Raw genomic sequence first — 25,156 nt, 5'->3', positions numbered from 1 at the left:
ATGATATTTTCTAGTTCCATCTATTTGCCTGTGAATTTCATGAAATCATTGTTTTTAATAACTGAGTAGTACTCCATTGTGTATATGTACCACATTTTCTATATCCATTCCTCTGTTGAAGGAGATCTGGGTTTTTTCCAGGTTCTGGCTATTATAAATAAGGCAGCTATGAACATAGTGGAGCATGTGTCCTTTTTATATGTTGGAGTGAAAGTATGTTATTGTTAATAATATATTTTAAATACCTAAATGATATGACACACATCTTTTTGTGTGGCTTTCCAGCTTAAGCTCAAAAAGATTCTGTAGACAAAAGCATTTGATAAAGTGTTTCCAGATTCTGCAGCTTTGTTTTCCACTGAGGGACAGGCAGGGAGCAATTTGCTGTAATAAAGAACTGGGAGTTGATGAAGGTGACAGGTTTTAGTTTAAGTCATTCAAACAAAATGAATTACACAGAAACTTCCAGCAAACCTGAATCAGGCAAGAAAAAAAAAACCTATGTAAAAAGCAGCAAAGTGGGAACAAAACTTTTTGTTTATCAGAAACTTCTACTCTGGCCAATTCTATATCATCAAAAGGATCGTCTTCCTTTTCCTTCCCTTCCTCCTCCTTCTCTTTCTAGTCCTTCTCATTCTCTTCCTCCTATTCTTCTTTTTTTTTAAATGTAGTCCTTCCTATTATTCTTATTCTTCTCCTCTTTTCTTGTTTTCCATGCTATGCATGTTGATTGTTGTCCAGTATTATTATTTAGTAAAATTTCCATGTTTGGAAATCTATTATTTGAAAGGAAAAACTCACACTAGTCACATGTAACTATATTCATGCCTCAGGTCACTTATTTATTTTTTTTGTACTACCTAAGTGAGTTATGTTTCTTTTGTTTACCATTTTGGGCACACAAAACCCACAAAATATGTTATATTAGTAGAATGAGAGTTTATGTTCTATATTAAAATGGTTCTAGATTCCCTTGTTAAATCTTCAGCATTTAAAAAAAATACTGAGCACCTTCAATGTATCAGAATAAGTTATAAATTTCCAATTGTGAGCACAAGAAGACATAGACTTTGTTCTCATGAAATCTATAATTTAATAAGCTCAAGTCCTATTTATTATCTGATAATACCCCAATTTCTCTAGTCAAGACTTCTTTGAGTTGCAGAATTGAATATCCAACTATCTACTTATACTTCTACTTGCTTATTCCATGAAGGTCAGTATACTCAACATTTAACTTATGGGATTGTATTTATGGCCATAGCCCACAGTCTCCCAACAGAGAAGCATAACTGCAACCCATTTCTCTTCTATACTTTCCCATTTTAGTAAATGTCACCTTTATCAGCACAGAAATGGGGACATCTCCTTTCTCAAAAGTCAGTTCCTTATCTATCACTGAGACCTATCCATTTTGCCTCTTAATATCCCGCAGCTCTGTTTATTTTTCTCCATTTCCTCCCTTTTCCAGTGTTTTTAGACTCAAACTTCTATTTTCTTTAAATGGCTGTACATGTTCACATACTAGTCTCTGGAGAAGAGTGCAGATTCTACTCTTTCATCCTATAGCCAGTAAGGACACAAATTTAATCATTCATTCTTTTTTTTTTCTTATTCATTGCTCTAGTTTAACACCTAGGAAAGTGCATAGCAACAGTAATCAATCTACATTGGTGCTGAACATATAAATGAATTACTCCATTTCCTTAAAATGTTACAGACCACAATTATTGACGTAGTCTAACATGTCAGAATACTCCAGTGTTCTATGTCTCTCATCAGTGTTCCACCCAAGCTCCTTCTTTATGTGTCTTAAGCAGATTAGCCTTATTTAAGATTATGAAGCAAACCTTTTTCCTTCTGACCATAGGTTCTATACAAAGTTCTCTTGGCCTGCATTTGTAGTCTATTCTAGATTATAAACTCCTATCCATCTTTTAACTTAAAGGCCACATATTACTTCAAGAGTTCGCTGTGCTCTCCCAGGCTAATTTCACTAAGATGTCCATCCTTATGTTTTCTGCATTCAAGACTATTTTCTCCATTAGAAACTATATATTCATGGACTGGTTATTCCCTGTCTCTGTGTTCTTATAAGGACAGGGAAGTGTCTACTTCCTCACTTGTGACTCACATCATGCTTGGCCTACAACTGTCATACTCAATGTTTACTTAATTCAGAGTCATTAATTTAATCATCAATGACTTTTATTTTCATTATAACCAATTATATGATAATTTCATAAAATTTACGTCAGTGCAAATAAAATCACACTTTGGTTTCAGCTATAGCACCCTCTACATTTCCCATTACTTTCCCTTTAAGACTGCTCTAAAAGGTGTGTGTGTGTGTGTGTGTGTGTGTGTGTGTGTACATGTGTGTGCGTGTGTGTTTAAACTGAGTTATTTGTCATCTTAGGGGAAGCAGTAATAGAAGCTTTTATTTAAAATTCAAGTTGTAAACAAACTGGATCCCAATTTCTGTTTATGGAGTTAAAACTTTAAAAGTTTATCATGTATTATTTTCATCAAATGGCAAAACAATTTAAATTAATATTTCAGAAACTAGGAAAAGATGAACTGGGTAAAAAGAAATTAGAGTCAGCCGTGAAATTTAAAGACTTGATTTTTTACTCTGTCAAATGTCTTAGGTAGAATTATTCAGTTCAACAATTCAGTCTAGTCTCTAAATCCAGTTATTTTCCTTGCAAAATGTATTTGCAGAGGCATCATTTATGAAATTCTTTTTGCTACACTTACTGTAAAAGAATATAAAGATCTACACAATAATTACACAACAGATATTTTCAAAACAAGATTAAGATTCTCATTCCCACTCAGAGTCGTTCTTTGTCAACTGAGCTATAAAATTCTCTCTGCCCCAAACAACTTGTAAAACATATCTCTGTAACTTCTACAAAATTAGGATGATTTTACTCATTTGCTGCCACAATCTTTCTTAAAATATTTGGAATTACTAAATATTGTATTGCAATTCTTCAGAATTGAAAAATATGACTGTTTGTCTACTCTTGTACATGTACCAAATTGACTTGATTTTTTTTTTTTGTCTAAGACAAGGAAGATTGACAAATTTATCATTTTTTTTCTTTTTTTTTCTTGGATGTTTTATTTACATTTCATGTTATCCCCTCACCCCTCCTTCTGCTTCTCTGTCGATGTACCCCAACCTACCCACTGCACTCCCATCCCCCACTCTCAAATTCCCACCCCCTGGGGCGTCCAGCCTTCATGAGACCAAGGATCTCTTCTCCCATCTATGCCCAGCAGGGCCCTCCACTCTTACATATACAGCTGAAGCCATGGATCCCTCCATAGGTGCTCCCAGGCTGGTGGTTTAGACCCTGGGAGGTCTGGTTGGTTGGTATTGTTGCTATCCTCATGGGGCAGCAAACCCTTTCAGCTCCTACAGTCTTCACTCTGACTCCTCCATTGGGAACCCCATGATCAGTTCAAAGGTTAGCTGTGAGCATCTGCCTCTGAATATGTCAGACTCTTGCACACCTCTGAGGAGACATCTATATCAGGCTCCTATCAGCATGCACTTCCCGACTTCCACATCAGCATCTACCTTTGGTGACTGCACATGGGATGGATGCTCAGGTGGAATGGTTTCAGACGGCCCCTCCTTCAGTTTCTGTCCCTCACTTTGTCTCCATATTTGCTCCATTGAGTATTTTGTGCTCCTTCTAAGAAGGACCGAATCATCCCCACTTGGTCTTCCTTCCTCATGAGCTTCATGTGGCCTGTGAGTTGAATCTTGGGTATTTCAAGGTTCTGGGCTAATATCCAGTAATCAGTGAGTGAATACCATGTGTGTTCTTTTGTGATTGGCTTACCTCACTCAGGATGATCCATTTACCTAGGAATTTCTTGAATTGATTGTTTTTAATAGCTAAGTAATATTCCATTGTGTAAATGTACCACATTTTTTGTTTCCATTCCTTAATTGAAGGACATCTGGGTTCTTTCCAGCTTCTGGCTATTATAAACAAGGCTGCTATGAACATAGTTGAGCATATGTTTTTGTTATATGTTCGAGCATCTTCTGGGTATATGCCTAGGAGTGGTATAACTGGATCCTCAGGTAATGGTATGTCCAGTTTTCTGAGGAACCGCCAGACTGATTTCCAAAGTGATTGTCCCATCTTGCAGTCCCACCAACAATGGAGGAGTGTTCCTCTTTCTCCACACCCTTGCCAGCATCTACTATCACCTGAGTTTTTAATCTTAGCCATTCTGACTGGTGTGAGATGGAATCTCAGGGTTGTTTTGATTTGCATTTCTCGAATGACTAAGGATACTGAACATTTCCTTAGGTGCTTCTCGGCCATTCAGGTTTCCTCCGTTGAAAATTATTTGTTAAGCTCTATACCCCATTTTTAATAGGGTTATTTGGTTGTCTGGAGTCTAATTCTAGAGTTCTTTGTATACATTGGATATTAGCCCTCTATCAGATGTAGGATTGGTAAAGATCTTTTCCCAATTTGTTGGTTGTCGTTTTGTCCTATTGACAGTGTCCTTTGCCTTACAGAAACTTTGCAATTTTATGAAGTCCCATTTGTCAATTCTTGATCTTAAAGCATATGCCATTGGTGTTCTGTTCAGGAACTTTTCCTCTGTGCCCAAGTGTTCGAGATTCTTCCCCACCTTCTCTTCTATTAGTTTCAGTGTATCTGGTTTTATGTGGAGGTCCTTTATCCATTTAGACTTGAGTTTTGTACAAGGAGATAAGAATGGATCAATTTGCATTCTTCTACATGTTGTCCTCCAGTTGAACCAGCACCATTTGTTGAAAATGCTGTCCGTTTTCCACTAGACAGTTTTAGCTCCTTTGTCAAAGATCAAGTGACCATAGGTGTGTGGGTTCATTTCTGGGTCTTCAATTCTATTCCATTGATCTTCCTGCCTGTCTCTGTACCAATACCATGTAGTTTTTATCACTATTGCTCCGTAGTACAGCTTGAGGTTAGGGATGGTGATTCCTCCAGAAGTTCTTTTATTGTTGAGAATAGTTTTCACTATCCTGGGTTTTTTGTTATTCCAAATGAATTTGAGGATTTCCTTTTCTAACTCTGTGAAGAATTGAGTTGGGATTTTAATGGGAATTGCATTGAATCTGTAGATTGCTTTTGGCAAGATGGCCATTTTTATTATATTAATCCTGCCAATCCATGAGCATGGGAGATCTTTCCATCTTCTGAGATCTTCGTTGATTTCTTTCTTCAGAGACTTGAAGTTCTTGTCATACAGGTCTTTCACTTGCTTGGTTAGATTCACACCAAGGTATTTTATATTATTTGTAACTATTGTGAAGGGTGTCATTTCCCTAATTTCTTTTTCAGCCTGTTTATCTTTCATGTAGAAGAAGGCTACTGATTTGTTTGAGTTGATTTTATAACCAGCCACTTTGCTGAAGTTGTTTATCAGGTTTAGGAGTTCTCTGGTGGAAGTTTGGGGGTCACTTAAGTATACTATCATATCATCTGCAAATAGTGATATTTTGAATTCTTCTTTTCCTATTTGTATCCCTTTGACTTCTTTTTGTTGTCTAATTGCTCTGGCTAGGACTTCCAGTTCTATATTGAATAGATAGGGGGAGAGTGGGCAGCCTTGTCTAACCTTTTATCTTAGTGGGATTGCTTCAAGTTTCTCTCCATTTAGCTTGATGTTGGCTACTGGTTTGCTGTAAATTGCTTTTACTATGTTTAGGTAGGGGCCTTGAATTCCTGATCTTTCCAAGACTTTTATCGTGAAGGGATGTTGAATTTTGTCAAATGCTTTCTCAGCATCTAGTGAGATGATCATGTGGTTTTTTTCTTTGAGTTGGTTTATATAGTGGATCACATTGATGGATTTCCAAATATTGAACCATCCCTGCATTCCTCAGATAAAACCTACTTGATCATGATGGATGATTGTTTTGATGTGTTCTTGGATTCGGTTTGCTAGAATTTTATTGAGTATTTTTGCATCGATGTTCATAAGGGAGATTGGTCTGAAGTTCTCTTTCTTTGTTGGTTCTTTGTGAAGTTTGGGTATGAGTGTAATTGTAGCGTCATAGAAGGAATTGGATAGTGTTCTTTCTGTTTCTATTTTGTGGAGTAGTTTAAAGAGAATTGGTATTAGGTCTTCCTTGAAGGTTTGACAGAATTCTGCACTAAAACTGTCTGGTCCTGGGCTTTTTTGGTGGGGAGACTTTTAATGACTGCTATTTCCTTAGGGGTTATGGGACTGTTTAGATGGTTTATCTGCTCCTGATTTAACTTTGGTACTTGGTATCTGTCTAGGAAGTTGTCCATTTCATCCAGGTTTTCCAGTTTTGTTGAGTATAGGCCTTTGTAGTAGGATCTGATGATTTTTTGAATTTCTTCAGTTTCTGTTGTTACGTCTCCCTTTTCAGTTCTGATTTTATTAATTTGGATACTGTCTCTGTGCCCTCTGGTTAATCTGGCTAACGGTTTATCTATCTTGTTAATTTTCTCTAAGAACCAGCTCCTGGTTTTGTTGATATTTTGTATTGTTCTTTCTGTTTCTATTTGGTTGATTAGCCCTGAGTTTGATTATTTCCTGTCTTCTACTCCTCTTGGGTGTATTTGCTTCTTTTTGTTCTAGAGCTTTTAGTTGTACTGTCAAGTTGTTAGTGTGTGCTCTCTCCAGTTTCTTTTTGTAGAGCTATGAGCTTTCCTCTTAGCACTGCCTTCATAGAGTCCCACAAGTTTTGGTATGATGTGTCCTCATTTTCTTTAAATTCTAAAAAGTCATTAATTTCTTTCTTTATTTCTTCCTTGACCAAGTCATCATTGAGTAGAGAGTTGTTCAGTTTCCATTTGTGTGTGGGTTTTCCGTTGGTTTTGTCATTATTAAAGACCAGTCTTAGTCCGTGGTGATCTGATAAGATGCAAGGGATTATTTCAATCTTTTTGTATCTGTAGAGGCCTGTTTTGGGACCAATTTTATGGTCTATTTTTGAGAAGGCACCATGAGGTGCTGAGAGATAGGTATATTCTTTTGTTTTAGGATGAAATGTCCTATAGATATCTGTTAAGTCCATTTGGTTCATAACTTCTGTTAATGTCAAAATGTCTCGATTTAGTTTCTGTTTCCATGATCTGTCCATTGCTGAGAGTGGGGTGTTGAAATCCCCCACTATTATTGTGTGAGGTGTAATGTGTGTTTTGAGCTTTAGTAAAGTTTCTTTTATGTATGTAGTTGCCCTTGCATTTGGAGCATAGACGTTCAGAATTGAGAGTTCACCTTGGTAGATTTTTCCTTTGATGAGTATGAAGTGTCCTTCCTTATCTTTTTTGATTACTTTTGGATGAAAGTCGATTTTATTTGATATTAGAATGGCTACTCCAGCTTGTTTCTTGGGTCCATTTGCTTGGAAAATTGCTTTCCATCCTTTTATTCTGAGGTAGTGTCTGTCTTTGTCACTGAGGTGCGTTTCTTGTATGCAACAAGATTCTGGGTCCTGTTTGTAAATCCAGTCTGATAGTCTGCGTCTTTTTATTGGGGAATTGAGTCCATTGATGTTAAGAGATATTAAGGAAAAATGATTGTGGCTTCCTGTTATTTTTGTTATTAGAGGTAGAATTATGTTTGTATAACTATCTTCTTTTGGGGTTGTTGGAAGATTACTTCCTTGCTTTTTCTAGTTGTAGTGTCCCTCCTTGTGTTGGTGTTTTCCATCAATTATCCTTTGAAGTGCTGGGTTTGTGGGAAGATATTGTGCAAATTTGTTTTTGTCATGGAATATCTTGGTTTCACCATCTATAGTGATTGAGAGTTTTGCTGGGTATAGTAATCTGGGCTGGCAATTGTGTTCTCTTAGTGTCTGTATGATGTCAGTCCAGGCTCTTCTGGCTTTTATAGTCTCTGGTGAGAAGTCTGGTGTAATTCTTTTAGGTTTTCCTTTATATGTTACTTGACCTTTTTCCCTTACTGCTTTTAGTATTTTTCTTTGTTTTATGCATTTGATATTTTAATTATTATATGATGGGAGGTATTTCTTATCTGGTCTAGTCTATTTGGTGTTCTGTAGGCTTCTTGTATGTTTACGGGCATCTCATTCTTTAGGTTAGGGAAGTTTTCTTCAATAATTTTGTTGAAGATATTTACTGGCCCTTTAAGTTGGGAATCTTCACTCTCATCTATACCTATCATCCTTAGGTTTGGTTTTCTCATTGTGTCCTGGATTTCCTGGATGTTTTGGGTTAGGAGATTTTTGCTTTTTGCATTTTCTTTGACAGCTGTGTCAATGTTTTCTGTGGTATCTTCTGCACATGAGATTCTCTCTTCTATCTCTTGTATTCGGTTGGTGATGCTTGCATTTATGACTCCTGATCTCTTTCCTAGGTTTTCTATTTCCATGTTTGTCTCCCTTTGAGATTTCTTTATTGTTTCTAGTACCATTTTCAGATCCTGAATGTTTTTGTTTAATTCCTTCTTTGTGTTTTCTTGCAGTTCTTTAAGGGATTTCTGTGTTTCCTCTTAAAGGGCTTCTACCTGTGTATTTGTACTCTCCTGTATTTCTTTAAGGGAGTTACTTATGTCATTCTTAAAATCCTCTATCATTATCATGGGAAGTGATTTTAATTCTGAATCCTGCTTTTCCGGTGTGATGGGGTGTCCAGGGCTTGCTATATTGGGAGAACTGGGTACTGATGATGCCAAGTAACTTTGATTTCTGTTGCTTATGTTCTTGTGCTTGCTTTTTGCCATCTGGTTACCTCTAGTGTTACCAGCCCTCACTGTGTAAGACTGGAGTCTGTATTTCCTGTTATCTTACTTGTGTCAGAGCTTCTCAGAGTCCAGATGTCTCTGTGGTCTTATGCTCCTAATCTCCTGGGTGGAAGAACTCCTGGGACTCAGGCTACCTCTTGGATCTGGAAATACTTCTGCTCTGGGTATGGTGGTTCCTCTAGGATGGCTCAGGATAAGATGTCTCCACAAGTGCAAACCAGCTTGGTGTCTGCTGCTCTGAGTGCAGTGCCTCCTCTGCTGCTCTAAGTGCAGTCGCTCCTCTAGGATGGCTCAGGATTCAGTATCTCCACAGGAGCAGACCAGCTCTGTGTCTGCCCCAGCCAAAAAGATTAGGCAGGGGCTGAAGGGCAGACAAATTTTTCTTGGAGGCACTGCCACATAATGCGTGGTAACAAGTTTTTCCATATCATCTTAGTTTACATCATATTTTGCCTACTTGGAAAAGTAGGCACAATAATTATGAAAACATTGCATTCTCTCCACCACCACAATCCCTAAAAGGGGAAACTGAGGGTTTGCTTTTTTTACATAGCAAATACTGGACCTGTCATTTTATTCCCTTATTCTGATTTCAAGTTCCATGATATTTTACTCTACCTCATCTTTAAGAGAGGTGACATTAATATGTTTGAATTCCCAAGATAATAATCTAGAATAAAACTCCAAAGTGTCCAGTATCCCTAAACTTCTATAGGAGAGCCCAAAAAGATGATAGTAATTATTAAATGCCATTGGAGATTTTAGAAGATGCTTTATTTCTTTTGATGCTACAATGAGAAGAGATGGATTCACTAAAAGAACAAGTCAGAATTTGTTCATTCATTGATCTCCTACTGTTTGCCAAGCATTGCTTAGACTTTGAGAATGCAACGATAGCTATGACATAGACCCGGAAACTTAGGACCTCACAATCCTATGGAAGATGTGAACACATAAAAAATGCAGTTGTAACTCACCAGAGTAAATACAGTCAAAGAGATATGCAACATGTAGAACATCATCCATCATGACTGGTAGTACCATAGATCAATTGAGCATGTTATCATGCTATTTGGGAAGTATACCATGTATGAAAACCACATATATTTTCTTATATACATTTATATCTTCAGCGCCTAATTGCAGCTCAATACATTACTCTCTTTCATCATACTGAACTAGCAACCCGGAGGTCCTGAGGAGTCTTTTAAAAATAACTAGGGCTCTCTGGCCAAGTGATACACGGCTTTGCATGTCTACCGTTTGTGTGAATGGTAAGCCAGCCTCAAGGCTGAGAGAGCCAGAGAGTCGGGAGGCTGACCAGCTGAGACACCTCTCAGGCTCAGATCCAGAGCTTTGAATTGTCCACCCCAACATCTACCCCAATCGATGAACCACTGGAGTGCATGAAGGGACCTGTCCTACAGATACAAAACGACAGGATATCCATGACACAGGTTAACAGCAGGATATCTTAGAAGAGACCAATGAGGTTCTAATATTAGTAGAGTAGTAGTAGCCAGCGGCCTCATATCAGGCCTAGAAATCATTGGAATGAACATTTGCAGGGAATGAAGAGAAAACGGAATGCAGTAGGACATACTGTGAGACACTATAGCTTTCACAAGAAAATATTTTTTCTCTGTTGGAGGGAAGGTTTCAAGCACAGAGGGTAGGCAGGGAGGACATGAGTGGGATTGGGGTACATGATATGAAATTCACAAAGAACCAATAAAAAGTTTCTAACATAAATAATTTGAGCTTAGATTCTTTCTTTTAACTGTGATCCTATATGAGAAAGAACTATTAAAGATCTCCTCTAGCCTGCTTGTGTTTTGGCCCTAGTTTTAGATTGCTCTTACTCAGAAAAAAAGATGTTTTGGTGTGCCAATCAATGTCACTTGCATTTGATAAATTCTATAACATCACAGCAGTTGATAATACCATGAATTATAGAGCCCCTTCTTTAGTTGGTTACCAGGCATTTTAAATTTGAACTTAAAATATGACATTTCTATTTCTTTTTATCTTTCTTAGTTTATGTAAGCTGATATTACCTTACATAATTTGCCTAGGCTTTGTAATAACATTCAATCCCATATTCATAAAACTTCCAAAATGATATGGAGACTAATTCTCAAAAATCTTTTATGGCTTTCTATTGTTAATGGGGAAAATTCAATGCCCCTTAGGATAATTTTGCAGGGCTTTATGCCTGGGAAAGTGGATTAGGTTGAAAGGAATTAGAATGTGCTATCTGTAAACAACACTCATATCCCATGATCAGCTAGTTATTTCAGCAAATTAAAGTTTGTTTTGGAAAGTACTACCTTGTAACATCCTAATTTCTTAACCCACCAAACAGAGTTACAAAACATGATTACAAAACAGAGGTTATAAAACGGCTTTGTCTGCATGGTGTCTCCTTGGAGAAAAAGAAGGCTATGAAAAGAACAGCATTTTTTTCCACTGATGGAAATCCCCTGCTGAAATCTTTGGTAGTGGTTTGGAAATATTTATTTCAATGTAATTGGCATTATAGCTATTTTATGTAGCAACAGAAGGACCAGAGTCAGACATCAAGATCCATCATGAGGTCTAGCCAATGCAGCCTCACCTTTGCCTTTGGGATCTCCATGCTTATTCGAATACTGACTGCTGAAAATTTCATTTATAGGGAGCCTGCTCCACTGACTTAGCCTGCTGATTAGGTTCTGTCTCTCTCTCTCTCTCTCTCTCTCTCTCTCTCTCTCTCTCAGGTTCTCTGTCTCTGTGTGTGTGTGAGAGAGAGAGACAGAGAGGCAGAGAGACAGTGAGACAGAGAGAGAGAGAGAGAGAGAGAGAGAGAGAGAGAGAGAGAGAGAGAAGGAGGAGGAGGAGGAGGAGGAGGAGGAGGAGGAGGAGGAGGAGAGGAGAGGAGAGGAGAGGAGAGGAGAGGAGAGAGGAGAGGAAAAGCTGACTTTTCTATTCTAGCAATACTTCAATGCTTCGGTAATTCTGGGAGACATATTTATTTGAATCACTGTCAAAGCAATCTTGTCACATTGATTGTACTTCAGTTTTCACCTTTTCCTTCCCCTAATAGGAGTCAAGAAAACATTGAAGTTAATTCTATTTAAGCCTCCAAGTTTTGAAGTTGAAGTCTGTCTGGCACAACAGCTGGGGCTTAATTCAGAAGGGACATGACAGTCTTCCTTCTTGAACAGTATCCTATCAAATTTTCCATTGTTTTAAAAAAAACTGTGATGTTTCTTTTCTGTCTTCACATTTGTTCCTTCATCATGTCCAGATTATAAAAGAAAGAGAGAAAGAAAGAAAGAAAGAAAGAAAGAAAGAAAGAAAGAAAGAAGGAGAGAGAGTGAGGGGGAGAGAAAGACTGAAAGACTGGATAGTCAGGTCAATCAATAGAGCACTTACAATTCAAAAATGAGCAGGAGCATGGTCCACTCCCAGAATGTAGAGCAGGTGTTGCAGCACTGCACTCCGAGGCCTATAGAGCCTATAGAACACCTTTAGTTAGACAGGAGACATTAAGTTAGATCATGCAATGTTCCAGAAGGCAGAAATCTGATTGTCATAGACTACAGTAGATTGTGTACAGACAAGACTAGCACCTCTGTCCACTCAAGGAACCACACAGAGGGAGGCTCAGCATCCACACCCACATGATGGACCACAAAATGCATCCTGCCTAATTCTCTTTTCTTCACCTTTATGCTTCCCTTATATATTAATGTGTGTGTTTTTACTACTGTAACTGGTTACCTAACAAAAACAGTTAAGGAAGAAAAAGCTTCTTCTGTTCTTCAGTTTGAGGTTGGTCCATCATGATAGGTAAGGCACAGCAATAGGGATATGAAGCAACTGGTCATGTTGAGTCTATAGTTAGAAAAGACAGAGAAAGAGTCAGAGACACACACAGAGAGACAGAGAGACAGAGACACACAGAGAGACAAAGAGAGACAAAGGGAGACAGAGAGAGGTACAGAAAGAAAGACAGAGACAGAAGACAGAGAGACTCAGAGACAGAGACTGACAGAGACAAACAGAAAGAGACAGAGAGATACAGAGACAGAAAGAGTAAGACAGATGTATTAGTGTTCATCTTGCTTTCTCTTTTTTATTCAGTCCAGGGCTCTAGCCCATGGTGGTGGTACTGCTCAACTAACCTGAAAGGCATGCTCAGAAATATATCTCCTCAGTAATTCCAGATAATGTCAACCTGATAGTATTCATCATTACACTTCATTCAATAGTGAACTTCAAGTTAGTGAACCATCTTTGTCCTGTTCTTTTTCTCCTTTTTAAATTTTTGATAAAATTTGCCATCGAACACCTGTTCTTCTGGAGTTGGGTCTCCTTCTTCATACTCTCATGGGCTGGGGTTGCTCCTGGTTCTTGGATCGAATTCCTTACTTCTTTGTGCATTTCATTCTACTTTGAGCAGGAGCTGATCTAATTTCTACCTTCTTCTCTATTCCTTTATATTTGTCTTTTTCAGTTGCTCTAATTTTAATTGATCATCTTGCAGTGCCTATTTTGTCCTATTCCCACTCCTATTTACTAGTATATAGATATCCCCCACACTATCATTGTTCCTTTTCTCCTTTTAATTGCTGGAGTTTTAGAGGCTATTTTCAAATTATATTTTCCCTTTTGGACATGTGTATGTAGGTGGTGTATTTGTATACATACACACACATGTGTATTGGTGCTCATGTATATGTCCTCAAATGTGTGTGGAAATCAGAGGTTGATTTTGGTTGTCTTCCTAATTGCTCTCCACCTTATATATTGCGACAAAGTTTTTCACTTGAACCCAGAAGTCCATGATTTGAGAATTTAGCTAACCCATGTTAGCTCTAAGGATGTCCTTTGCAAACTGCTAAGGGCTGGGACTGGGTATGGGCCACCATACTCACTCAACATTTGCATGAGTGCTGGGGATATGAATTCTAGTCTCCATGCTTGCCTGTATTATGTCTCCATAATGCAGATAGTATTCTTCTCATGGATCAGAGTTAGACATCAGGCCCAATTACCTTGACCACATGGGATAAGGGTTTAGCTACTGAGCTGCACATAGTCCAGTTAGAAAAAAAATGGTCTTTCAACCCACTAAAATTTAATTCTAGTTGAATATTACAAGAACTTCTCAGGAAAAAAAATACAGCTGACTTTTCAAAAGTCTGGCCATGGCTCAATCCTAGCTGTGTGTGTGTGTGTGTTTTTTGTATTTGTTCTTTGCCTCAAGGACAAGTTCTAAAGGGCTTGAGGTTCAAAGGTTTCCTCAGTTCTATATTTCATATCTGCTAGTGAGCACCACTCTGCCTTCCAATTTTCTGAGTTCCTAAAATGTTTAACCCTTTCTTTTTCCTCCTACTCTTAATTCAAAGCTGTTTTTAGAGCTCAAACATTTCTTGAGTTATAACATCAACTATAACTATTTGTAACAGAGATCCACCTCCTATTCCTTTCCAAACAGTTCTACCAACTCGGAATCAAATATTCAAATGTTTTAGCATATGGAGGCCTTACTCAATGAACCATCACATTTCACACCCTTAACCCTATAGACGCTTAGCCATGTCATAAGGAAGACATATTTTGTACAACTTCAAGTCTCCATAGTGTTTTACAGTCTAGATATTGTTTAAAAGGTGAAAGATATTTTTTCTGAGACTCAAGGCAAGCTTTGAATTATACCCCCTGTAAAATCAAAAACAAATTACATACTTCCAGTGTACAGTACCACAGGGATATATATCTCCATTCAAAAAGGGAAGGATTAGAAAATAGTGAGGAAATACTTGACCACAGCAAGATCAAAACCCAGCAGGGCAAACTCAAAATCATGTACTTCAATGTCTGTTGTCAAAAGGCTTAGAGGAGTCTTCCTTTCGCTGTTTCTGTGTGGAACACACTTCTTTTTTGTGGTTTGGTTCTTTTAATCATCTCATAAATTTCAGCACTGCATCCTATAGGACACCAATCTTTTGATATTCTGCTGCCATTTTTCTCCTGGTCCTGAAATACATTTTTCTATTTTAGCAGCAACCATTGCCACCAGTAACTTCTCCATCAGTTAGGATAGTGTAGGACATGCAGAAACATGACCCAAAATTTCAATTCTTACTCATTCAACCATTCATGTGTTTGCTCTGTAGCTTATAATGTAGCCTTACTGTCTGGGTTATCTCTAGTCTTGTGACATGGAGAAATAGATGATGACAAACCATGATTTGTAAGTCTTTGCTTGGAAAAAACACATAACACTTTTGTTCACTCTTGTTTTGTCTAAAATCAGCTATCTTGATGTCATTGGTATGGGAACATATATCTTTTTTCAAACCTAGGTGATTAAAAGTTTGGGGAGATTAGATGAAAAGTTTGATTTGGGAGTAGTTAAATTTGAAAGATTTCTTAGACATCTAAATGAAGACACAAGCAAGTATTTGTATGTCAGAGTCTGGGGTTCAGGAGAGATGAACAGCAATCTAGAGCATCTGAGAGGTCATTAAGACTACAGTGAGAAAAAAGATATATTATTTAGAAGTAGAATATAAAAGATGAAAAAATAAAGAAGGAAAGTTAAATCAATGAATTACAAGTAAAACTTGGGGTGTGTGATGGCCTAAAAGCCAAGATAGATATTATTTTGATGAGGCAGAGATCTTTGTTTTGCTCTAAACAAGTCAAGTAAAACAGATTTTTAATTGACCATTGCCTTCATTAGGGTTATATATCACTTGTGATCTTCAGACCTGCTTCTGAGGGACTGTGGGTATAAAAATCTGAGAGCAATGTGGTTTAAGAGAGAGGGAAAAAAGGTGTTACTAACAATAAAACCAGATAATAGACAGAGACAATGTGGGGTCAGGTTAAAAATTTAAAAATAATACATGACTAATGTCAACATTTGTGTGTATTAATAGAAAAGATTGGCAGAGTTAGAGATAGTGATGATATATCCCAGGGAGGTAAAACATCCAGCAGCCTCATTAAAGATCTGAAAAATGGTGAAGAGGATGGGGGCCCATTTCATGAACTGAAGCTAGGTTTTAGCTGCAGTCATGAATGATTATGTCCTTGGCAACAAGAGAGAATATGGAGCAATACTAAGTGTATGTTATATGCCTTAACAGGCAGGTACATGTATTTGTGGCAGTTCATTGACATTTTCTACTGATTTCTTCTATTTAATCAATGAAGTAAGAATCAAAGTCATCAAAGACAAAGGTTATGAATTGAAAGTGTTATGGATTGAAAATTGACAATGTATAATATAATCTTATTATTATAAGTGAACAGTAATGTGGCTGACATATAACATTAAGGACCCTTCTGATGTCAGCAGTCAAAAATTGAATTCAGCATGGATGTATATTTTGCTCCAGACAGATTCAGATATAGAAGTTAAGCCATGAGCTAAGTGAAAAGCTGAATTGAACTATGGTTAGGGTTTTAACATAAGAGAATTACTATTTTATATAAGAGAAAGGGAATTAGTGTTGATTAGGAATGCTGATGCTATTTTCAAAATTTGATAACAAAGGTAGAAGTGAGACTCAAGGAGTCAGAAATGCAGATAAAATAACATTTACTGAAATGCAAATTCCATTAGGGGTGAAGAATTGTAAGACTCAAGTTATGCAAGGAAGTAAACTATAAAGTTAGAGACAGTAGTTGAAGCTCAAAGTGTATGAAATTAGTTATGAAAGATCTATAGTCTATAGTAATACATAATAGTGGCATGTTATTCATCATCATAATTGTCATTAATCAACAAAGTCAATGACTTTTTGTCTCATATAAAAAAAACTAACTTTATAGCAACAAAGACCCATGGAAACCCATGGCATGGCACTTATGAGTGACCTTAAATTTTCTCATCACTGAGATTGATAATGTGCCTCTTCACTGGATTAGTATAAAAAAATAGAAACGATGTGTGGCACACACTCTTTATGAGCACCTATTATTTTTGATATTTGATCTCAAATAAAACAAGGTCCTGACATTTAACACTTGTAAGGCATTCTCAAGAGTTTTTGGATCAGCAAAGGAGAGGAGCACTCAAATGGACAGATCACAGAGGGTCATAAGTTGTAAGGTTTTATTACCATCAATGTAATCATAATATGTCTTCATTGTGCATCAGTTTTAAACAGTGAAAGGACTGGATACAAAGAACATTCTCTTCCTAAACACCAGATCTTCTGAGATGATAGGCAGACTTATGACTAGAAAAGAGATGTAGACAGAGCAGAACTTTTGAAAGAATGGATCTATATAGTTTCTAGTGTTGCCTCTATTGTACAATTATTTGCTTCACTTTTGTGACTCAATTTCTCCATGCATTAAAAGACTGTGTCTAAAGAATCATTCTGCTTAAATAGGCTTCAAATCTATATCTGTTTTGGTGGTCTGGAGAGTCAGAAATAGATCTGGGGGTCTATGGTCTATCATATCTGTAAGAAGCCTTTTAGGGTTCTGTACTTCCATCAGGCATGTCTCAAATGTCTTCCTGCAAAGTTATGTCTTCTTAGATTATATATCTGTTTTTATTACTTAGGGATTAGGCTGTAATTCTTTCACACCAACAAGAAGAGACATTTTTCAATATATAAATCAATTGAATGTTCCTCACTGGAACCCCACATTTTTCATCTCCTATTATTAAGATGCTCTCTGAGTACCTGGCCATCTTAGTAAAGATGAAATTCACTGAAGAGATCACAGCGAGCTGGAAGTTGGAAGAGCAAAACACTTTCCCATTGGGTTCTCATGCTTAGCCTCATCCTTTACTTTGCCCTAAGACTTATTAGTAGAAATTATGTGAATCACCTTTGATAGAAGTTTTAGTACACACAGGAGTTTTGTTTGTTCCTTCTACTATGACAGTTGTTAACAGTGTCCAACAGTGATATTCTATCTCCTAAATCCCAAAAAAGAGGATGATGACAATTCACGGTATAGCCTTCCCCAAACTAACTTTCTAGATTGGTCCCAATTGCAATAAGACTACTCAGACTTTGAAGTGGTTATTGTGTTACATCTATTTTAAAATATGTTCTGTGTTCTTCTATTGAGTACACACACCACTGCTTCTTTAATTTTAATATAGGGCAAAACAATTACATTGGATATTATGCTTTCCATGTAATATTAGCTTCTCCCCTTTTCTCCTTTACCAGTGTTATTTTCTACATTGTTGTTGTCTTTCTTCATTTATCATGCTGTGGGTATTAAGACTATTTTCGACTATAGCAAAGGAGTCATCCCTGCTTGGTCCAAACATCATCATTATCCCTTTTGTATCTTTCATTGTAAGTATCAGGACATTTGTTGAAAACACACATTATTCAGTGAATGATGTTCTTAGCTTTAGTGCATAATAAAAAAGAGGCTCAATGTATATTCAGCCTTTGCTTGTAGAACTAGCTGGCAATTTAGTGTATCAAAATAAAAACTGTATCATGTCATAATTCATGTGCCTAATATGCTGGCATTATTCCATGGCTGTAGTCACAGACAGAGGATCAGCCTGAGACATAAGAATTATTCTGAGTGGAGACAAAAACAGTGTGTGTTAGAAGCCACCCAGCTGAAAACTGGATTTTATGAAATAAAAGTGACCTAAATATTCTATAATCTGTGCCTTTCTTCCCAGTGAGCCTTTCTTTTGTCCAATCTATTAGAAGAGCTAGTTCCTTCCTATGCTACTCTATAATGGGAATTTTTCTTAGGCATCTAAATTTTTGAAGGCTGTATTTCCACAAAGAATGCTGAGATTTCTATAGAAAAAGACATAGCTGTAATTAGCTTAAGAATTAGTATGAACCAGCCACAGAAAATTAAAACACAGTGCATCATACAATCATTTTTCACAAAGTTTATTAATTTCTTTTTTTGAGACACAAATGACAATGTCTTGGGAATGATATCAGGAAAGCTGGAAGTCTTTTATAAAGTTATATTCTTCAAAAGAACAATGTACTACATTGATTTTTATATTTCCATCTAGCCTTTCTATATGTATACATGGTTTTCTTCTAAATCACAATTTGTGAAGCCTATAATCACAGCACTTGGATGAAGGAGAGCTTGAGGCAAGTCTGTGTCAGTAAACAAACAAAACCTACAACTTGCATATTCATACTTTATTTTTAGGAAAGTTAACAAGATGTAAAAATTATTTTGGAACATAGCCACTGATCATTGTTCTCTCCTTATTCCTTGTAATTAACTGTTATGATGAGTTTGATAGTCATCCTCTTTAATACTTTTACGTGTATCAGTAGAAAGAGCTATATATTATGGAATTTTGTTATGTAGCTTAATTTTTTCAAGGTTACATTAAGACTGGTATAACTCAGTGCTTGCCTACCTGTTGATGTTTGGTCTGTTGCTATGCATTGTAATACTAAATACAGGCCCCCAAGACCTGGTTGTCCCAGAGACAAGGGAGTCCACATGTAGACACTATGTGACCTTGTCCCCAAGTTATTTCTGATTGATGAATAAAGATGTCAACAGCCAATAGCTGGTCAGAACAGACATAGGTGGGGTCAGAGGAGAACTGTGAGAGGGAAAAAGAAGATAGATAGAGGAAAAACCACTATGGGGTAAGAATCTTAAAATAATGGCCATGTGGGTTGGCTTATTGGAGTTAAGAGCAGCCTAGACAAAACATGACAAATTATATACTGAGATTGTTGGCGGAGAAATAGACATAATAACATAGAGGGCATATATCTACCCAGCCCTCATGCTGATTAAGACTTATAAATATAACGATTATCTGTGTCTTTTATCCAGGAACTAAATGGTTAAAGGCAGGGTAGAAATCCTGGGTTGGGATTAAATATTTCAACAACACCTACCATGTTAGAAAAATCTCTAGCACTGAAAATAGTAAATTAATATTAAACATCTATCATTACTTATGAAACTATGGTTATTTTCTTTTGTCTGAGTAAGAACCTAATTTATAAGGATATCATACTTTACCTATGTCTTTATTGATGAGCATGTGGGGGCATTCCTAATTAATTTTTTCTATTTCTGTCAATACCTTGAGAAATAGAGACCATGCTTATGTCCTATTGGGTACATAGTCAAATGTTTCTCTGGACTGTATACTTGGAAATTAAAATGCTGGACTGCAAAGTTGATGCCTTACACAATTTTCTTGATGATGTTCTGTTTTTTTTTTCTCCAAGAACCTGTGCCAGTTCACATACTCAGAGCATAGTATGAGATAATCTGTTTACTCATCCCTTTCCTCTATACTGGTAATTGCCATACTTCTTAATTATGGTTAGCCTGATGAGTCAAAGATGCTATCTTATTGTAACTTTAATTTCCATTTCTCTGATTACTGGTAAGATTGAGAATCTTTTCATATGTTTATTGGCCATTTGTGTTTCTCCTGGATTCATTATATGCCTAAATCATCTCTGCTGATTTTTTTCCCTACACATAGAAAAAGCACACTCAAAAGCATTTATGCATAAAAAGAAGCTGGAAGGAGAGGGAAAAATTATCTTCAGCATTGTTTATTAGAAAAGTTCTCCTTAATGTACCTGAGGAGGATGACTTCATTGTAATTTCAAAGAAAATGTGGTTTGCATCCCTTTATTCTATACATACTTGATGTAGTTGAAAAGCACCTTCAAAATAGAAACAAATTTGATGTAGCTTCCTCAAGAAGAGAATTAGTATATTTTAGATGAATGTTACAATGGTAGCATCTTAGAATTTGGAATCAAAAGAAACCAACTTCCTGTTTCCGGTGCTTACTAAAGGGACCTCGACAATACCATTTTGAGGGTTTCTTAACTTTCACAATACTTTCTTACTTTTCTTGGTAAACATAGATTACTAGGTTCTAACTCCACAGCAGGAGTTTTTCTGGTCACTGTCCCTGTTATCATTATTGGTGATTTTACATCATCCATTTAATGACAGTTCTACAGTGCTACAGTTCTACAGTTCACAATCTTTTTATTTTTTTCCTCTTTATTGCCTGCTATTTCTTGTGACTCATTAGTGTAGTATCTCATGGAACAATGGTATTACTAAGGAATCAGCCTCAGAGTTTTAAATTCTTCCTCACTAGCCAAAACAGTCTGTTCTCTGATTTTTGATCTTTTACCTTCCTTTTCATCCCACTAGCCTGTCTGTTGATAGGTCTTAACCTCTTTTTATTCTTTTGTTTACCAGTCTGAAGCCTTGGTTAACAATTTTTTCTTTCTCTAGATCTATACTTGTCCTTTCAGTGTCTCCAATCAGTTAGTCCTCACTCCTGTTAGAATTCACTGCTTCTTTCCTTACCACAATGCTGAGATACATGAGAATAGGGATTTCTAAATGTCAATTCTGGACCACCATTGTCTTTACCACTATGTATCTTAATTAGCTTTAGCTGTAAACTTGACAGTCTAGAGCAGTAGTTCTTAACCTTTGAGTCAAGATCCCTTTGGGGTCAAATGACCTTTTCACCGGGGTCACCTAAGACCATCAGAAAACAAAGACAGATAATTACATTATGATTCATAACAGTAGCAAAATTACAGTTATGAACTAAACAAAAATAATTTTATGGTTGGGGGGTCACCACAACTGTATTAAAGGTTGAGAACCACTGGTCTAGAGTCACCTCAGAAGGGAGTATCAGTTAAGAGATCTCTCAGCTCATATTGGCTTGTGGACTTGTTTGTTGGGGATTGTCTTGTTATTATTTGATGAAGGTTGACCAAGTCCAGTTTAAGCAATGCCATTCATTCACAAGGCAGGTAGATATGAAGTATGTAAGAAACCTAGTTGATTATTTGCCATGGCAAGCCAGCAAGCAACATTACTGACTTACCTTAGTGATGGATTGTGTCCTAGAAGTTCAAGACAAATGAATCCATTCCTCTCCTAAATTTCTTTCGTTCAGAAGTTTTTATTATGGCATCAGATAAGATGCTAGGATGCCATAGAACTTGTTTAAAGTATAAATTTTGGGAATTCACTCTTGGCCTGCTGTGGAGTTAGAACCTAGTAATCTATGTTTAACTTATACTCTATTTAAAGCACTAGATATCCCTGGACTCCATTGAACCTTCTTGATAGTCCTTTAATTTTCCTTTCAGTTTAATATCAATCTATTAAGACCCCAAACTTGATACAGTAGACTTAGTACCCATCATTTTGGTTTTGCAACTCAGAAATTTGACTTTATATGTTGCCTGCCTATTAATTCTTATGCAAGAAACTTTGTCATCTATATTTTGAAAAACATTAAGAAAAAGTTTTACCATACTCTTCTAATGTCACCAACTTCAAACCATCCTTCTATCCTTTAAAAATATATGGCTTTTCTTTTTCTTGAGTTTATAGAGTTGAAAGCTTAAATATACCCTCTCCTGCCTCCTCCAATAGTTTTTTTATTCTTAAAAATATTTCCATGATAGTGTTATCTTCTGAGTTCATCTTATTCTTTTTTGATCCTTAACAAAGCATTGGCAACTGTGAAATAACCACAGTTTCTCACACTTTCATGTAATCATCCCCTGTAATTATTCACTTACTAATTCTCAAAGAGTCCATAATTGTGTGAGCTTTCTTACCTTTGTGGCAAAATACCTGACAATCAGTTGCAAGGAAAGGGAATCATTTGGGGTCATAATTTCTGAGAGTTCAATCCATCATAGTGAGAAGGCCATGACATGACAGGGAAGCAGAGTAAATGAGGATAGACACTATGTATAACCTTCAAAAGCCCTTCTAGAAACATTTATTTCCCAAAGTCCAACTACCCTCTCCTAAAATTTCTACCTCCTCCCCAAATAATGATACCAACTAGGAACCAAAAGCCTTCCACATGTGGACTAGTATGGGACATTTCAGATCTAAACTATTAGAATCCAGATTATTGTTCTAGGTGCTACTCCAAAAAACCTTAAAAATTTAGCCATGTACTCCTGCAGTCTCTCTCCCATCCAGGAGCAACTGCAAAGAGTTGAGAGGTCACCCCCCTGCTTTCAATAGAACTGGACCCTCCCCAGTTTTCCAAGGAAACTTGAGTGTGTTCATGCATTAACTAAGTCTCTCTCCCCTCTCCAGATTTTCTGTGATACCTATCATCTGGCCTAAATCCTGCCTCGTTCCTTTGTCACCTAGAAATGGTAACAGGACTTTATGGTATAGGATTAATTTTTTTTCAATATTTATATACATTACATTCCAACTAATTTCCTCTAGCACCACTCTTCCAAGTCCCACCTTCTTGCTGCCCAAGATCCACACCTCCTCTCTCCCCACCAAAAAAACCTAAAAGTAAAAAAATTAAAAAAAAACCGGACCTCCCAGGGATATCAACTGAGCATGGTGTAACAAATTACAATACTACTAGGCACAAACCCCTCATATCATGGCTAGAAGAGGCAAGTCAAACACTTCCCACTCTCACTGTTAGGAGTCATAAAAAAACACCAAGCTACACAACCAAACCATATAAGCAGAGGACCTAGCTCAGAGGCATACAGGCTCCACGATTCTCAACTTGGTCTCCTGAGCCTCAGTGAATCCTGCTTAGTTGATTCTGTGGGTTATGTGGTCAAGGTAGAACTTAAATCTCTAAGGGGAGGTACTGCACTTTGACTGGTGGAAATGAAGTGCCTCGTTTTTCATCCCTCCACCCCACCAGATTATATGGAATCTCAAATATCTTACCCTGATGGAAAATTCATACCAGTACTTTTCTTTTGAGCTTATCCTCTTTCCACCCCCTCAACAAACATTACATAACATGTAACAAGATCCATGAGATCAAATGTCCTTTTTAGTTTACCTCCTCCTTTTGCAATTTCTGACACCACTATCTCTTAGTGACATCCCACTTTGCTTGTTTTTTTCCAGGACAACTTCCTGTTTCCCTTTTGTCTCTTGGATTTCTCTGTTTTATTTTCCAATTAGTCCTTGACTTTTTCCAATTGTCCTAGTGAACAATGTGATTTCCTTGTTTTTCTTTAACTATGCATGTTTCATTTGCCCATTTGGGCTCTTAATGCTTCCAATTTTATTGAGATAAATTATTATAAGTACTCATTATTCATTATTAAAATACAAAATTCAGCAAGGTTTTACATATGCAAAGAGTTGTGCAATCAATAATAGTCTGCTCTCAGAATGTTTTTATTATCCAGTTTTTTCTTAAAGAAGCAACCCTGTATTCATTAGTAATCATTCTCCATTTCTCTCCCTGAAGCTTTTGTAATTACCACTGGACTTTTTCTCCCTGTGTACTTGTTCACTTGGACTATTTTATATGATTAGAATAATTCAATATTGTGGTGTTTTCTGTCTAACTTCTTTCACATAGAACAATGCTTACAAGATAGACCCATGTTGCATCACATATCACTATATCATTATTTTGGGGACCGAAGAACATTTATTATACATGGTTACACCATGTTTTATCCTTTCATTGGGTCATGGAAATATAAGTTGTTTTTTCAGTTGATTTACTGCTAAGTCACTGTTTAACTTAAAAGAAAATGAAAAGCCATTTTCCAAATTTCAAACACCAATGGTATCTCATCATTCTGCTTTCTCCACAGTCTAAGCAAAATGGTTAGTCTTTGTCTGTTTTCTTATAGCCTTTCTAATGCCTGGAAAGTAGGATGTAATCTCCATATGTATTTCCCTACTGGAGCCATACGTGATTTCATTGCCACAGCAGTCATCCATATTAATCTCTATATTTCTTCTAAAGGTTTTCTAATTTTAGCCTACAATTAGTTAATGCCATGTATGTTTTATTAAAAACAGCACCTGTTAAATAATAGAGTATAGTAATTCTGAAAATCAGCAGCTACTCTTCTTCCCCCTGAATTTGTTGCTGTCAATACTCACTACTGTTGGTATTGCTTACTTTGAGGCTTTTATGAATTCGTTCTAAAACGTCCATATGTTTCCCTGTCTCCCTCCCTCTTTCTCTCCTCTCTCTCTCTCTCTCAGTGTATGTGTGTATGTGTGTGTGTGTGTGTTTGTAGTGTTGGGGATTAAATGAAACCTAGAAAAGTTGTGTGTCTATCACCAAGCTATACCACAATAGTTTCTTTTCTATTAACTTTGTGGTTGACTAAGGTTTGTACTGAGAGTTTCTTAAATTTTTAGAACGGTGGCGTGTGTGTGTGTGTCTGCTTTGATCACTCAGGAAGTTTATAAGCCTACAGTGGGCTTTCCTTCCTGTTTATACAAAGTCTTTATATCAGATAAGGTGAATGCTTGGGGCTGTCTTGGTTCTTGAATTTGAGCACAAAACTGGAAACGTAAAGAGCTATGGAATCTAATTCTCTCACTATTCCATTTGGATTTCCTTTCTTTCTTTCTT

Source organism: Grammomys surdaster, unplaced genomic scaffold, assembly GCF_004785775.1.
Source record: "Grammomys surdaster isolate TR1022 unplaced genomic scaffold, NIH_TR_1.0 263, whole genome shotgun sequence".
In the NCBI taxonomy this organism is placed as follows: Eukaryota; Metazoa; Chordata; class Mammalia; order Rodentia; family Muridae; genus Grammomys; species Grammomys surdaster.
The sequence above is the reverse complement of the archived record's forward strand: the minus strand, read 5'-3'. Positions refer to the sequence as shown.